The sequence below is a fragment of the Protopterus annectens genome, chromosome 2.part2 (genome assembly GCF_019279795.1).
Source record: "Protopterus annectens isolate FY-2018-M chromosome 2.part2, PAN1.0, whole genome shotgun sequence".
Taxonomy (NCBI): Eukaryota; Metazoa; Chordata; order Ceratodontiformes; family Protopteridae; genus Protopterus; species Protopterus annectens.
Window position 1 is genome coordinate 460,906,903 of NC_056730.1, and position 18,040 is coordinate 460,924,942.

Here is an 18,040-nt window from a genome sequence, read left to right on the forward strand (position 1 = left end):
AAAACAACATTAAGTGCCACTTCCCTGACTATTTACCCCCTCCTAACAAGAATAAGTGCTACTTCCCTGACTATCTCCCCCACCTGACCTGTAATTATCTGCTATTTCCTTTATAACTTACACTCTTGTGACTCAACAGCACACACTCTCACTGATCAGAGTAATCACCTAATCCCCCCCCCACACACACACACACAGATGCACAACATACACCAAAAACACAGCAGCTGGAGTAAGCCTCTGTTCTCTTCATCCATCCTCATGGGGAATGAGTACCTGCGTTCATGCTGACCTCCCCATATGATGTGTTGATGCACAGGTCATCTCCTTCTCTAGAATCTAAATTTTACTAGGACTCCTGAGCTAGGCTTGCATGTTGCACAGGCCACCAAATGTATCCCAACTTAAATGAGGTACACAATGACCAGTTTCATAAATCAAAATTATTGGCAAAGTGTAGGATGTCCAGTTGGGACATGCAGCATTACCCATCCTATACTGATGTAATCCTCCCTAGATCCTTCCTACCCCCCTTCTGGTGCCTAACCTCATAACCTCTGCTGGAATACAATGCCTGTGACCTATGTTCATAAATTCAGGCCTACATCCATTGTTACCTGGTTTACAAGTTTACCTTTTTTAAATCTCTAACTGAGATTTTCTCTGACAGCTACAGCAAACAATCCTTCAACAAAGTTCACAAAGAACACCCATGTAGGACTGCATACTCCAGTCAATTCAAGCAGAAAATGGATGGATTTAACCCCTACTTCCTTGTGGCAGGTACCTAGGGTTTTTCTACTTTGTTTTATGAGCCTTTCAAATCCTCTTGATTTATTAGGCTTGTTAATTTTGCTCACTGTATCCATTCCATGGGTCTTACAGGTTTATTTTCTCTGGTTTACAAGTGAGGCATAACCATACTCCAGAAACTGCCATTCATATGCTTTCTTTTCAGTCATTCATTCACCTGATGTTTGGTTAGTAACAGAAGAGACATATTTTTAATGTCATATCATAGAATTTTAAGTATGATAGCATATAAAATGTCATTGTTTGATATTGTACAGCAACATGTCAGAAAGTATGCTCCATCCTTGGCAGATAAGAGATTTATTTTATTATTTTACACTTCAGTTAACTGTTTTAGAGTGCTGCTGCTTTATTTTTACTTTATTTGTTGTTTTGCACTTTAAATCATTTTAAAGGTCCCTAATACTTGAAATTGCCTTGTCCAGGAATTTTTTTAAGTTGTTTTGTGATGGCATTACATTCTCAGTCTTTTGTGTGTTTTTACATTAAGAGGACAGGGATAATCCATCTAGTGGCACTAGAAAGTGGCCTGGTCTATCTGAGTTGGTAAACACATAAGAAAGCTGTAAGTGTACTAGTTCTAATAGTCAGTGGGATTAGAAGCCACTTGCCTATGTTTTAAGTGACTGTATAAATTTGGTGCATTTGCATACCACTGCCCACCATGCAGCAGTGGTTAGTAGTGCCCCATATAGACACAGACACATAAAATGTACCAGTAATTTGGCGAGTGTACAGCAACTACTTTGCACTGAGTATCAAAGAGTAGTTAGTTTACATGCTGAGGAGCAGTGTTCCTTGAATTTAATATTATATAGCCTGGTCTAGCTCCAAAAGCACCCTTAGTTAGCCAATTATTAACCCCTTATGCACCACACCCTTTGTAGTTTATCCAATAAGGGACCTAGCAACATGGATGTGCACTTCCTCATTTGGTGGATATGAGTATACTGTGGCAATGTATTAACTGTCAAATGTTTACTGACAACCATTTAATCCTCAATAAAACAAATAAAGTATGAATGAGATGTATATACACATAGTCTCTGGAGTCAAAATTCACATGTATAAGCACTCATAATAAAAACCTGGTTGTCAGAAATACACACTGTACACCCGGAATTCCGTTACATGACATAGTAATGCACCATGCATCAGGCTGAACAAGGAAAAAATAATGGTCAATTGCCTATCAGGGGCCATGACCTGCCAAGTTATGCAATTGGCTTAGTTTTGGTTTCATTCTAGGGGAATACAATAGTTGTCAGTATGGGAGGGCATGGTTTCCAAACCACACTGCTTTCCCAAGGATGGCCTGCACCTGTCCCCTCTAGGCTTTTGAATATTGTCTGAAACCCTATACAGACTTTCCCAAATTGACAAACCTTTCAATATAGCAAATCAAATAGGGAAACAGGCACTATGAGGCAGCAGTGCTGACCACTACAGCTTTACTAGATACAGTAAAACATCATATGTAGCCTTCTGTGTTAACTGGAAGTGTGGTTATTGGCAAACACAATGCAGAGGTAAAGTGACAGATGTCAGATATATCATAAACAAAACCATATCTAGCCAACCCAGTGGCATATAGTGGCATATAGAGCTAAAGCCCTGACTGCAGACCACATCATTCAAGTTCAACTAGGCGACAACAGAGCTGGAAGGGAGAATAGGTATGCCTATCTTAGGAGCACAGTTGGGTGGAGCTGGTTATGGGTTGTAGCAGTGCATTGGAGAAGGGGGCAGGCCTGCGACCTCTGGGCATGCATGCAGTTCACCAATAAGCAGACTGGTGGTAATCTTCATGTGCAGGAGCATACATTTGTAATGAGGAAGGCATTGTGAGCTCCCACAATGATGTGGAGATTATGTCCCTCCAGCCAGGGGAGGGGATTAGATTAATAATACAAATGCCCTCATTGCTGCAATGCCAGTAAGGACACAGACTGTTGTTGGTATCATCTTAAGGGTAAGAAAAGTAAGGAAGTCGGGTTAGACATACATTTACAGAGGAAAATAAACACACGTGAAGGCAATCAATCTGGTTAAAAAGGGAAGAGGGGAACAACCCTCGCTTCCTCCTTTATTATAAAGCACATGGTGATGTCACCTCTCTTAACCTCTCCACACCAACGATGTCAGTGTAAGAGCACACATACGATCATGCATTCTCTTTATTATTATCAGCCAACACCCCCCCCCCCCGCTCTTACGCTGTACACAAATACATTTTAAAAACATATTCTGGATAACCTTTCCTTCACATTCCAAATATGTAATACATGAACTTTTCAATCTTCAATTTTGTAGCGGGTTTCGTAAAGACATCTGCAACCATGTCTGTTGTCGGGCAATATTCAATACTTATTTTGTCATCATTAAGTGCTGACCTGACAAAATGATACTTAATGTCAACATGCCTACATCTCTGGTGGCTTACTGGATTCTTCGACAAAGCGATTGCTCCTTCATTGTCCTCAAATATTGTTACTGGCACATACTTGCACTTTTCATCCATTCCACTCAACAGTTGCTCAAGGTACACACTCTCCTGTGTTGTTGCTGCTAATGCCATGTACTCTGCCTCACATGTAGATAAAGCTACCGTTTGTTGCCTCTTTGATTTCCATGAAATAATAGGCCCATCTCTATTGAGGCTAAAGCAATAACCTGTTCTACTACGTCTATCATTTTGATCTGTTGCCCAATCTGCATTACTGTATGCTATAAGCTGAAGTTTCCCTTCAATTTTCTTGTAACATAGCTCTCTGTCCAATGTACATTTCAAGTATCTTAACATGTTTGGCTAGTGTTAAATGAGATTCACTCAGTTGTGACAAATATTGTGAAAGTTTACTTGCAATCCAGCTAAGATCAGGTCTCGTGCTTGTCATAACATATATCAAACTACCCACAAGCTCACAATATTTTCTTGGATCTGTAAATTCACTGTCACACTCAAAGTTTGTTTTTTGTTTGGAAGGGGTACTTCTTACTTTACAATATTACAAACCACTTGAAATATGAGTTACAAGGTACAAATACGGCATTATGAACATCTTAACTCATTACATCTGAGTGACGCCTCCAGGTGCATCTACAGTTACATCCTACCTACGCCTCTAGGCAACAGATATTACTTGTTCATATTTGCATTAATAATTCCAAAACCATGCTATGTACAAGGTATCAGAATATTTTATCTTGAAGCATACATGACGGCAAACACAACTGTACTGATATTTGACAATGTCAATGAGCATTTGTTAGAACTGTAAGGTGATAACTTCATTTTTTAAAGGCTTAAGCCACACCCACTGGGAGTCAAATGTCAAAAGTGCTGTACTGGAGGGAATGAGTTAAGAGTAAAACTAAGCACCTTAGTTCACAATAGCAATACATACAGCTGAACCTAGGCATCTTACCTTAAGATTATAGTTGCAGTCAGGAAGCTATAACTAACAGTGAGGTTGCCTCAGCACAAACTGCTATTAAGTATCATTTGCACCATACATATTTAATGAGCTTCATTAGCATACAATGTCTTGGAATCACATCAGCGAATGCCTGCACAAGTTTTCAAATCTTGGTGCATTAATCAATAGCTTGGCATAAGAGTGCAGTGCTCATCACAAACGCCCAGTGGTTATCAGTGAATGTGAAAATCCGGAACATTTTCCCAGTCCCCACCAACAGACCGCTATCACCCTATTTGTGCAACTCCTGAACTGTGATACTGCCACATTTTCGGATCATACCCCTGCTAACTGTGAACTAAGCAGTACCTCAGCAAACTGTACAAGCTGTTCATTTCCACCTATTTGGAAAGTTTGAAGACAATGTTGATGTATAGGAAGCTGAATTATGTCTGAGAATCCAGTTGCATTGACAAGGTGACCCTCTAGATGCTGGCAGTCTACATGGGACATGAGCAGAGGATGCAGGCACACTAAAGGAGCTTTGCATAGATCGATGTTTAGAAAAAGATTGCAAGGGAGCTCTGGGGATGTACAGGAATCTACAGGTCTGGAGTGCTGATTTGGCACTAACACAATGATCTTCATTGTAGGGAGGATCGCAGAGGCTCAACAACAGCCCCTGAATGCCTACAGTAAATGCCATAATCCACACCCTAACACCTATTGTATACTGTTATCATTTACTAAACAGATATGGTGTTATACTGAATTTGATTCCAAAGTGTTCAATGTAAACATGTGTTACAGATATGGTGTTATACTGAATTTGATTCCAAAGTGTTCAATGTATACATGTGTTACTATCAGTAAGTTACTTGTAATGAAAAAATACAATGTAGTAATTAATTATTGATGGTCATCCAATTACACATCCTGAAGTTGTCTGCTAATAAGCAGGGCGAAAAATGCAAGTGTGCAAGAATTTATAGTAACAGCATTTTTCGTTAAAGACTTACCCCAGGATTTAATAAAATCTATGTAGGCACAGTGCAGAGCCTACACGGGCTGTTACCATGTGATTAAGGTACGTCTGTTATGCAGCAGTGCCAATAACAGACTAGTAGGCTACATATAGTTAGGCTATATGGATATGTGTAGCATGTCCCTACCAGCAAGACTCTGACTTACAAATGTGGGTAGCAGACACCCCCCCAAATGAGGGAAATATCTGTACATTTTTTTTTTAAATCTTATATTTTAGATGTAAAATACTTCTCCCAACATCACTAACATATACTACAGCAAGTTTGAAACATTAGGCAGCGGAACTGTTTTACATCAAAAATATAAAATAATAATAATAATATAGTAAAGAAAAAAATTATAACACAACAATTTTACAGAGGAACACGGGTATTGAATTGGTGTAGGGAGAGGTGTAGTGGTAAAGGGAGAGGTGTAGTGGTAACGTGTCTGCAGATGAGGAAGAGACTCCCTGGTCTGTCCTTTAGTGTTATGCTAATTTTTTAATTAATAAAAAAGCATGTTTGCACTGAGCAGTGCAGAGTGCAGCAATGCTAAGCAGTGCCCAATGTCCAAACATCTAAAAATAGAAACAGGCTGTATTTAATCATTTGTTTAAATGTATGTTTAAGCATATCTGAGTGTGTTTGCATGAGCTCAGTGTTATATATAAATGTACACCTGCTGTCTGAATATTCACATAACCTAATGGGTAGAGTCACGGCTCCAGCTGTAGTAGGTCAAGAGTTTGAATCCATGGAAGGCAAATAAGTATTTAATTTTAAAATACACATTTTGCAGATTATTTTAAAATATAGCTCCGCTGTACTTTTCTAAGCTCTGCTGAGACCTACTAAGACCTGATAAGCACCGCATGAACATGATAATGGCTGCCAATGTTTATGCCCTGCTTGGCTGGTTTACGCATTGCTAAGCTCCGCTACGACTCAGTACTGCCTGTTTTCACACATCTGAGCTCAGCTGCGCTGGTTTGCACACTGTGCTGTTTCACTTAGCTATGCTTAAATTAGCTTTATTGATTAAATGTGTTTATTACATTGTCTGACACATGTACAAAATGAACACCTCTACCAAATTTCAAACTTGGGCCCCTCTCACCTACAGCCCACTGCATTAACCCACCAGGCCACGCCAATCTGGTGTAAAACAGGTGTTTCCAGCAAAACATACCAATTAACACAGTCATTAGGCATGTAACTGAAATAAAAACTGTTGGGAAAACCAGGAGTGTACCTTTGACTCTGGTGCAATAATATGCCAGTAGGCAGCCAAAGACATAATAATGGATGTAAGGGAGCCCGGTGATAGTAGGTGTATGTGCCCTTTTAAAAGCAACTTCTGGAAAGACATCTGCTAAGGCAACAATGGCAAAGTATATGTACAACTGGGACCCTGGTGCAGAAATACAGCCATATAAAGCCACACACATACTGATGGCTGTAGAAATGTTTCCACAGCCTGTGTATGAGCACATATATTTTGCAAATAAACATGATTTTACAGTCACTTTGTGGTGCAGTCTGTTAAATGCTTTGCATGCAGTACATTTTGCCACACACAGTCCTGGGTTCAAATCTAGATTTTTCTAGCAGTTCAATTACATTATTGTGAAGATTGAGTCATGCAATCCTAATCTGCACAGGTTACTCCTAGTTAATGAACTGCTACCCACATTTGTAAGTCAGAGTCTTGCAGGTAGGGACACGCTACACATATCCATATAGCCTAACTATATGTAGCCTACTAGTCTGTTATTGGCACTGCTGCATAACAGACGTACCTTAATCACATGCCTCGACTGGACTGTACAGGGTACCCTTACCCTGGCTCTGCCATAAGGACAGGGCAGACACAGCTTCCACAGTTACACGTACAACTTGCTGTCCTCAAACGTGTCCACATTCCCCTCTATGTGTGCTAGGCTGCAGCAGCAGCTGCGGCCTGTGGCATACACAGCTGTATGTAAAGGTAGCTGCTACAGACCTACCATACCTCCCACCCCCTAGAACAAGGGATCCGGACACAGACAGATGTAATGAGGGGGAGCTAAGACCCACAGATAGGAACATGTGTAACGGTGTGCCCCTACAAAGATAGTAGGTTGATAGAGTAACAGCTATTGCATTAGCATGCATATTCTGACAGGTATGAAGTCAGACACTCAAATGTGTCTCTTTCCTTACTGACCTCAACCCACAATGTTTGCCAGTGAACTGACAGATGACCACTATATCATGGGACACTGACAACACATATGAGGCTGTTTTGGTTGCAATTAGCAAATCTCAGCCACAGATTGGTGCAGAGCAAATTACCTGCTAATGAACAGTACCTTAAAAAGGCAAGCAGATGCTTATGGGGAATAGCTCTGTATGAGACTTCACTCACACAAAGAGTGGATTACAAAAAGTATACCCGAAGCAAATTTTAAAAAAGGAGTACTGCACTCCAGCAGGTATGTAATAGATTTCCCCATATAACAGGATGTGGGTGGGAGGATGGAGGTATGGGGAATAGACATTACAACAGTAAGCTTGTCTTATATCTATGGTAATGACGTGTCAGTGATACTCTGTTGTCCTACACCTACAGGCATGCCTCTCTACCGTCCCTGATTTTTAATCATGTCACCTATGTCTCTGTTAATCCCTCCTACAACAGTTGTCTGTTGTAGGAAAGGTCGCGGATTACACATAATACATAGTGACAATGTGTAAGGGTGTACACTCCTGTAACGTCAAACAATGTACTGTAATTCAGCCCCTCATTCAGTCACTGTCTTACATACATAGTTCTAACATGGTGAAAGTGTTCCTGAATGTTCTTGTTGTACTCTGGCTACGTCCCTGTGTCTGTTGACATATGTCTCTGTTTGCTTGATGGCTATGCCTAACATACTTGTCAACCTCTTACAGTTTAATACCAGGATAAAGTCATAATTTATGGGGAAGACAAAGGCCCATACCAAGTGACAGTGTTAAATATTTGGCAGAGATCCACAAGTTTGTGTGAAAATGACCAAAACTATGAGGCAAACATCTGACAGTCGGCTCACATCTGTATAGTTGAGAGGTAAGATGCCTACAGGGAACATATACTACAGCAGGTTTGCATTGTTTTCTGTCATTGTGGCACACTGGTTGGTATTGCTGGACTGTCCCTATACAGTTGTAATAGCACACTGTTAATTGTCTGGCAGTGACCATATGACATATTAGTTGGAGTTTGCCCATAGGGGACACATCACAGTAGACTGCAGTGCTGGGTGTTGGAACATACAGCATAATCTGTCACGGCACACAGGGACATACCCCAGTTTTGCTACTAGTTGGGTGGTATCCACACACGTAGAGTGTTTCCAGACTGTGGAGTTTGACGTGTGAGAGAGCAGTGGATAGTGTAGGCCATTATAGGTGTGCTGGATCTATACATACTGGATGTCCACATATCTGGTCCTATAATGTGTTGCCTTTTGTTGTCTTTCAGGGACTATGTATCACTGAACACATGTCCCCTTCTCAGAGGCAGTGAATGACATGATACTCTGACTCAGACAGCACCATTGGATCTTGTTGTCCAGGGGGAGGCATAATTGGGAGCACTCGGCAACATTGTGGGCAGACCTTGTGTGGGTTGTCAATCAGGTTGGCCAACAGGACAGGATCTATGAGCAGGTCCGACACTGGGCCACAGACATGCTGAATGCTGCACGACGAAGGGCAGCTGATGTTGCCTGGGATCGTTCCGCCACTGGTGGAGGGCCTGTGACAGAACATCCACTCACAGCCAAAGAGGAATTCCTGGAAAAACTAGGAACACACAACAGCTCCCAGGCATCCATCACAACATATATCATGGGGATGGGTGCCACAGTGTCCACAGCAGAGGAGTGTCCATGTAAGTGTATTGTGTTCACCAGTGTAATATTGTATCAGCCATTGTGTCAGGCTGTACATACCTGTACATGGGTGTTAGGTCTATCTGCATTGGGGCAGTTAGAGTTTATGCACAGTTGTGCACATATACTCAGAATGTCAGCAATACAGCCAGTATCACAGTATCCACTGTGCATGTGGATATATGCACATATTACCTTGTAGTGCTGCAACATTTGGTGGTGCTGACAATACCTCTCACTCACCTTTTCATAAGTCCATCAGGAGTGGCCGAAGTCCATGGTCCTGTACCTGGTAAGTGTGATACAGTTATTTCTGGATCATATATACCCTATGTACAAATGTCATGTTTAGCCAGTGCAGAATATTTGTATGTTCAATTCTGGAACAGATAACCCGGGGTCTTAAACTGGTTAGTCACAGGTGTGTATTTGAATGACCATCAACATGTCTGCACTTATAGTTATGAGCGGCTACATAGCCTGGTATACATGAGGCAATCACTCCAAGATGCCTGTTCAAACACAAAAGGGAAATACTACATACCAGAGGCAGTGACACTAGTACTCAAGATAGGTGTACTGGGTTTTATGTGTAGGTATATCACGTACAGTGTCATATTTCATACCTCACAGACAGATTGTACTGGAAACTTTACCTGGATGTTGTTGACATGCATGTTATAAAGGGCTTGACTTGTCTGTGTATGTTGGTGTGAGGTTGTCTGTTGTGCATGTAAGCAGAGATAAGAAGATCTGTGATTGGTAATGCAGTTATGGATCCTCAGTTGTATGAGTCTGTGTGGACTACCATACATAAAAGTGCAGGTAGCAATGTACTGCTTTTGTCTTGATTTTTACAGGTGACTGGGAGGGTTGGAGTCTGTCCCTCTCACAACTTGATGTCAGTGTCACATCGGACTCTGATTATGGTGGCCATAGTGAGGCACAGGTGGGGTTGCTGGAGGCCGAATCTTTCCCAGAGGTTGACATCTCTCTTCTGCCCCCATTGTCACGACACACAGTCAGTATGCCCACACATACCCAATCTCCAGAGAAAACAAATATTAGGCAGTCAGAGGGTGGCAACATTAAACAGGACAGTGTGGCAACTATGGCATCAGTGAGTGCAGACACTGGCCATAGCCAGACAGCTGATGAGGTCCCACACAGGCAGATTGACTCGGCTGCTCATAGGAGGACTACTGTCCATCCACCACCTGTCACAGGTGTCATATCACAGGTCACTCAGAGCATGTTTCAGGCAGCCATGGAGGCACAGGCATGATCTGAATGCAACACCAAATGGATGCTTAGGGTTATGAATGCAGTACAGTCTGACATCCATGACTGCCTCCACTGCATTGTGGACAACCTGGAATGGTCCACTGATGCAATAGACAGATGGTGGGCTGAGACAGTATCTGTCTTGGACCACACATTGTCTGTGCTGGAACATCTGGTTGGAGTTGGGTGTCAGACATGTGGATGTAGGGCAGCAACACCATCTGCTGAGAATCCAATTGGCCATGCACAGCCATGCTCCTGTAGTGGTAGTACCTCCAGTGCTACAGAGGGAAGTGGGCTGTCCACACCATGATGTGGCAGACCATGGGCATGTGGTCCTGAGTGGCCCATAGGGGACACAGCCCCATCAGGTACTAGCACCACATCTGACCTTAGGCATGGTGGTGCCAGTGCTACTCCTGGCAGAGCTAGTTCTTGTGTTCATGGCCAGAGATGGTGAACTGTCCACTCTGCTATGTATGGTCCACAGCTGTCCAACATACACATGTGTTGGGCTAGCACTGGACTTCACTGTGTACATGCACACACTCAAACACCACTGTCACATGCAGGTCACCTACAGACACACACGGCACCTCTCCATGGCCCATGTAACCCACACCCATCCAGACTCACACACATGCTGTCAACTATTTGGCACAGCCTAGGCCTCCGGCATCCCCACATGACACCATGTGCATGTGATGATCACTTTGCCACATCCCTTCCATCCATGCCATTGATGCTCAGCAATGCTACTGTGTCTAATGCACAGGGTGTTTATATCACTTGACATGTACTTGTGTAGTGCAATATTGTTATGCCATGCAACTTGTTGTGGGGCACTACAGCTACTGCTTGAAGGCATATGTCATGACTACACAGCACACTTTGTGTATCTCTGTTGCATGATGTTGAACTGGTGGTAGTGTGACAGAAAGATAGTTGTGTCATGGACCTGTGTATGTTTCTGTTCCAAGTGTCTGAAGGATACACTATAGACACACGGCGGTAATACAGCGGCACAGGATGGCATGGCAGCACACCAGAAATATGACATTAGCAAGGTACAGCAGTATACATGCATGGCACGCTAGATGCATATGTGTAGAACAGTCTATCAGGGACAATGGGGGCAGTCAGTATATTCATGCATTCATAGTTTGTGATGAGGTCTGCTACCCTGGCCACAAGGTGTGGTGATGGCATTGATGGGTGGCACAGTGGTGCAGCGGTTAACGTTGTTGCCTCACAGCAAGAGGTTCTCCGGTTCGATTCTCTGGGCTGGGGGCCTGCCTGTGTGGTGTGCATGTTCTCCTGTGTTCGTTGGTGGGTTTCCTCGGGTCCTCCTCCCTCCCTCCATTCAAGACATGCATCTGGAGCATTTCTCCCGGGCTCCCACTGAAAACACAGGCTCTACCTAGTCTGAACGAACATTCCCGGTCAACAAATGTTAAATAAATAAATAAAATAAAATAAAAATAAAAATACATCTACAAATACCCTGTGTTTGGGTCAGATGGGTGGTGGACATTGGTTATGATAATGTATAGGAGGGCAATTTAAGGCCAGCAGCCAGTCACAGGACTAAAAAGTGTGTAACCATTGCACAGGGATAGCCTGTGAGGCCATGTCTGTAGTACTCCACAAGGACATATCTTCACACACATAGTTGGCTGATGTGAGATTAGAACCTCTACCTATCTACTATTACACACTATAGCTCTCAGAACTTACTGAATGCACCACAGAGTTTATCCGAGATTAGATTGTCAGCCAGTGCTCTTAAGGTGGATGACATCAGCAGGCCTTGTAGAGGGGGGCAATATAGAGGCCAGCATCTAGTCACAGAGCCATAAAATGCACAACCATTGCACAGAGATAAATAATATGGGCTGTCCCTAGTGCTGGATGGGGATATATTTACACACACGCACACACACACACACACACACACACACACACACACACACACAGTTGGTTGATGTGAGATTAGAACCCCTACCTATCTACTATTACACACTATAGCTTGCAGTACTTATCAGATGGGCCACAGAGTACATCTGTTGCATATGTAATTGCAGGCGCAGTACTTGTGGAGTACATAAGGTAGCCTTGTGTTAAGCAGCATTTGTGGCCTGTAGAGTGATATTGCTTGGTACTGTTATTGTATCAAGTGTTCTAGGAGTGGGGTACCTTTCACTATCCCTGCTATGTGTGTACAGTTAGCAGTATGGCCATATGTGGCTGGTTGCAGTTAGATAGGCACACATGTGGCCAGGAACAAGATGACCTGCCCACAGCACGCATTGAAACATTGTACAGTACTACACCTGCTCACTTGTGTCTGTCTACAAGGTGACATTCCTTAGGCACAGAAGTCTGTGGGTGAGTGAATTGTGTACCGTTGCGGCCTTGGTTTGGTTCCTTTGGGCAACCGTTTTCTTGTGTGATTGCAGATAACCTCAGCATTCCGAGAGTATGCATGGAAATCCATATACCCCCACATTTATATATATATAATATATATATATATATATATATATATATATATATATATATATATATATATATATATATATATATATATAAAACAGGGATGTCTCTATAAATGTTGCTGTGTGTGTACATTATGTATACGACATCTAGAAATATATGTCAAAATTCTATGTATCACTGTACTATATATATATATATATATATATATATATATATATATATATATATATCAGTATTATATGTATATGAGGTACATACTGATCTATACCTTTGGCATGTGGCGGGGACAAGGTCAGGCAGATATATAGAGGCAGCTGTCTGTATGTACAGATGTATTACCACACAGCAGGTCTTTGTGAGGAGAGGCAACAGAATTGCACTCAAGTTGGCTAAGTGCAGCAGCATGCCCAGTGGGACTGTCAGTACTTAGAAGGTGACTCCAGGCCAGAGATACCTGCACTCCAGGCTGGGATTTTGTGTGCTACAAACATTGGCAGCTGCACCTGTTTCCCACAGTGCAGTACTTCCCTGACATTGTCCACAGCATTCCCTGTCTGTGTGCTGTAATTAATATGTGACTGGGGTACATGATGTAACACCTAGGGATGGATAGGGATCCAGGGAAGTAAATACTGTGGGAAGAAATTGCCAGGGAATTGTTATGGCTAGGCTTGTATAGGCCCTAGGGCCGATAGCCTAGTACCAATCTATGAACCCATGAACCTCCGACAGGGTGACAGTCTGCATACCTCTCAACTTCTTACAGCAAGAATTCTGGACAAAATCAATAGTAAAGGTGGGACAAAGGCCCAAACATATGGACAATCATTTCATATTGCACTTACAAACTTAGAAAGTTGATAGAATAACAGGTTTTGCTTTAGCATTAATTGTTTGAAGAGTATGATGTCTGACATTCAAATGCCTGTCATTAATTTCTAACTTTGGTCTGTAATGATTTGCCAGAAAACCACAATTTTATGAACAACGGACCAAATATATGAGGCAAAACTCTGTACAGTTGTTAGGTATGAATCTCACTGTACATGTTTTTTCATAATGTCCAGCATTTCACTGCATCTGTCTGGCCTGTTCCTCATATATTTGTGGTGTTCCAGTAAAATGTTGTATAAGGCAGTCAGTGAATAGTACTAACTCCAGACAAACATTTGAGTGTTGGGCTTTATATCCTTCAGATATGTGTACTGATGCAACCTGCTTTTATACGAGCCACTTTCTAGGTGAATCAGAGCAACCAAATGTCTGTCTCTAGTTTTGGCCCTATGTCCCCCATTCTCTCTGACTTTGTCCAGCTTTCATGCAATAACAGATTGAGGGGTATGACAGTATGTGGGGACACCACCATATGACTACCTCACATGCAAAAATGTGGATACTGCCAAATTCAAGCCATCAACACCATCACCCATGCTAATGTCCCTAGCCGATTGAGCCACACAGGCTGCCAGACAGGGATACATCATTCATCATACAATCAACAGCATACTGACATACATTGTCAGCCCTACATTACATGAGACATAGAACATGTGGCCAGGCTCTATGTCACAGCCCTGGAATTGGATATTTTTATTTTTATTTTTTATTTTACATTTGTTGACCGGGCTAGTCCAGCTGGATATATGTCCATTTTCAGTGGAGGCCCGGGGAGAAAAGCCACAAAAATTCCCAACATATAAAAGGTCAAGACAAAGACACAATAATACACTACAGTATAACATAAGTTTTAACAATTATAGTACAAGCCTAAGATTATTTATTTTATATAAAGGAAAAAAAAAGGAAAAATAGTAAATTTGAATATATGAATAAGACTAATACATTTGTATTATGGTGTATAACATATTACAAAATTAGATACACCCTAGTATTAGATGATAAGAGTAATTTATGATAAGAGATACACAGGTCTCAAAAAACTGAGAAAAAAAAAAGAGATCATGAAACATGTATGCTGAAATGCAAAAAAGTTAATATTTCAGGTTATTTAACACATAGGTTGTGATATCATATAAGGTGAAGTTTGATCATTCACATATTATATACTCTCTATTTACATGAGTAGCTAAATCCTAAGGAAGGTTGCTCATGATAGTGAGAATTAGGGTCTATTATGACACAGTTAGGTGTTAGGCCAGGTTAATACTTAAATACTTAGTCTGATTTAGATTACAGGCTGGGCTTACACTATTTTTAAATAAGCTTTTTCCAGAGGCTTTTAAGCTAGCTGGGGGAGGATGTTCTAGATAGGGCTTAACCTAGGAGGAGGTGGGGATAGTACCACCTGCTGTATTGTCCCCAATGTATTGGATAGTGGATGTGTTGATAGCTACAACGGAGGTTATTAGCTGGTAAGCATTCTTAGTGTTATTAGGGGATGACTAGGATGTTGAGTATGGTGTATGGGGTGTATGACTCAGTAGGATCTTATGGGCTATAGCCCAGGATTTGAATACAGTTTCAAATTGGCTGATTTGGATTGAAATAGATTAAAGTAGATGTAGTCCTGAGTGCAAATTTGGTTATTCTGGGGTCGAAATTGGTTGCATTTCCAGATTTGGGGTTAAGTTTAGGATGTTCTTATATTTTGTGGAGAGCAATAGTAGGAAAGGGATTGCCTCTGTATATTTTTAGTGGCTGGAGGATGGGCTAGCAGGGTGGCTGGAGGGATGAGGTTATTTACAGCAGGATTTTTATGGTGTTTTGTAAGAAAGGGTTTTTGTCTTGTTATGAGGTATGGGTTAGCTAGTTGCCTACTATTTCAGAGAATAGTAGTTTGATGGGAGGTGTAATAAGTGGGGGTTCATTGTACATTATTATATTCCAGAAATAGTATTTTTAGTGGCGTTGGGGGCGAGTATAAATAGTTACATAGGGTTGTGTGTGTCAGTAAAGTTAAGTGGGGTTGGAGGTCTTGCAGGTTTGTAGGTAAGTAGCAGCAGCTGGTGATAGTTGTATTGAGCTACGATCGAACTTTGTAGTGGAGGTTAGTGTTTCAGAGGTACTAAAGGTCATTTGGTATGCAGTGGGAATGATTGAGATGGCTGTTAAGCCCTAATATTGGGTGGAGTGTAAAAATTTAGCCTAACATAGTGCTTGAGGAATTAGCAGATGTTTATATGATTGTTGTAAGCTATTTTTAGAGTAAGTGGGCCTACAGGTTATGAGGTGAGTCCCTAGGAGGTGTGTATCAATGAAGATAAAGATGACACAGATTTAGTGTACAGCCTGTCAGGTGGTGGTGATTCACCATGTCAAATGCTTATTGTATAGTATAAAACTGCTGAGGTGGTGCTATCAATATTGTAGTGGGTTTAATTGACAGTATCAGGATAAATTGAGCTTTGGGTAATAGGTGAATAAAAATATGTGTAGATGAGTTATTGGTATACATTGCTGTTATTATGGCATAGCTTGGGTTAAATTGGTTATAGTGGGAAGTAATTGAAGGGGCTCCAGAAAGCCATGTTGGACAGGTGCTGTAATAAATGGTGAAATGTAGGAGTTACGAGGATTGTATGGGGATTAGTATGTTTTTAGTAGGTGTACAAGATAGCATGGGAATAAAATATAGGGACTAAATTGTAGTGGGTTTCTTGGTAGTTGCCGCCTTATTTAGGGGCAGGTTTATGTGAGAGAATTTCCAATTTAGGGGAATAGATGGTTCAGTGGTAGCTGGAGCCATGAGGCTGGATATTAGGGTAGGCTGCGACTTTATGGAAAATTGGAAAAAATGCAGACAATGAGTTGTGGTTTGATGGGATGGTTTTGATCAGAGCAAAGAGGTTAGAGATAGTATTTTGGCGGCAATGGTTTGAAATTCGCCAGAGTTTTAAGCCATTGCCTTGGATATTTTTGATTAGAGCCAGGTGTGGTTGTTGGTGGATTGTAGTTATGGCTTTTATGGTTTTTTGTTAAAATTTTCTGTAGTTTGATTGGATCTCTGAGTAATTTTTGTTTGTTTTAGTGGTTTTGTTCTGTTTTCCAGGTGGTAGTTCTTTTTGTGATTTCTTTGTGAATTCTTGGGTTTTATTTCGTTCTAGGATTTTTTGTTTAGTAGTTCTTATGTGACGGCCACATTTTGTGGTTTGTTTTCATGGTGCCGCTGTTAGGAATTTTCATCTAATTGAGGAGCTTTAATTTGAGCGCCACTAGCTCCAGCATTCAGACTAGAAAGTGTAGATTTGTTTCAGGTCTTTGGTGAGCAGATGGTTTCAGGGGGGACTAGGTTTGAGGTACAGGAATCAGGTGACTAGTTCAAAAAGGTTATGAGCAAGGAGTTAAAGTATTTCCTCAGGAGGGTATAGGTTTTGTAGTTCGTGGGGTGAATGTAGTGAAGACCTCAGCTCCAGCCTTAGTTTTGAGTATAGGAAGTTAATCCACCCCTTGTTATAGTTTTTAAGTTTTCTGGCTAGATGGGCAGAGCTTAGGGATTAGGGTTTCAGCTTAATGTTAAAAGTTGAAATGGTGAGGTTTGGGGGGTAGTATAGGTTGAGAGCCAGCTGAGGATAGCCTCAAGTATAAGGAGTTCATATCCAGAAGACAGTACTAGTTTAGTTATTGGGGTTTGACAGGCTGGTTGAACCTATATATGATATATCATTGCAGATTTACTGTTACAGCAGTTGTAAGGGTACACTAATGTGTTGGTGGTGGGAAACAAGCAGCCCATGCTCTGCTGGCATGGACAGTTGTGCAACTGTCATGTGACCTCACTGTGTGCCATCTCCCTTGCATAACGTAGTGGACTTGTCAGTCATGTGGTCTAGTGCATATTATAGAGCACATACTATTGGACAGAGTAACTGTTGTCCCAAGTGGCTGTTAGATCTTCCCAAGTAGCCGAGTAGCCAACTATATTCCCTTGCATATATGTGGCAGGTCCATACATATGCTAGTACCCCTTACAAGTGGTGAATAGGTGTGTGACTTACCTTGTGAATGCAGCAGTTGGCAGGCCTGTAGTTCAGGGCTGACTCTGTCTGATGCATGCATTACACAGCCAATACATGGTTAGGTACAGGTTGTGTGGGCTGGCTGGCATCATTTTTACTAATAT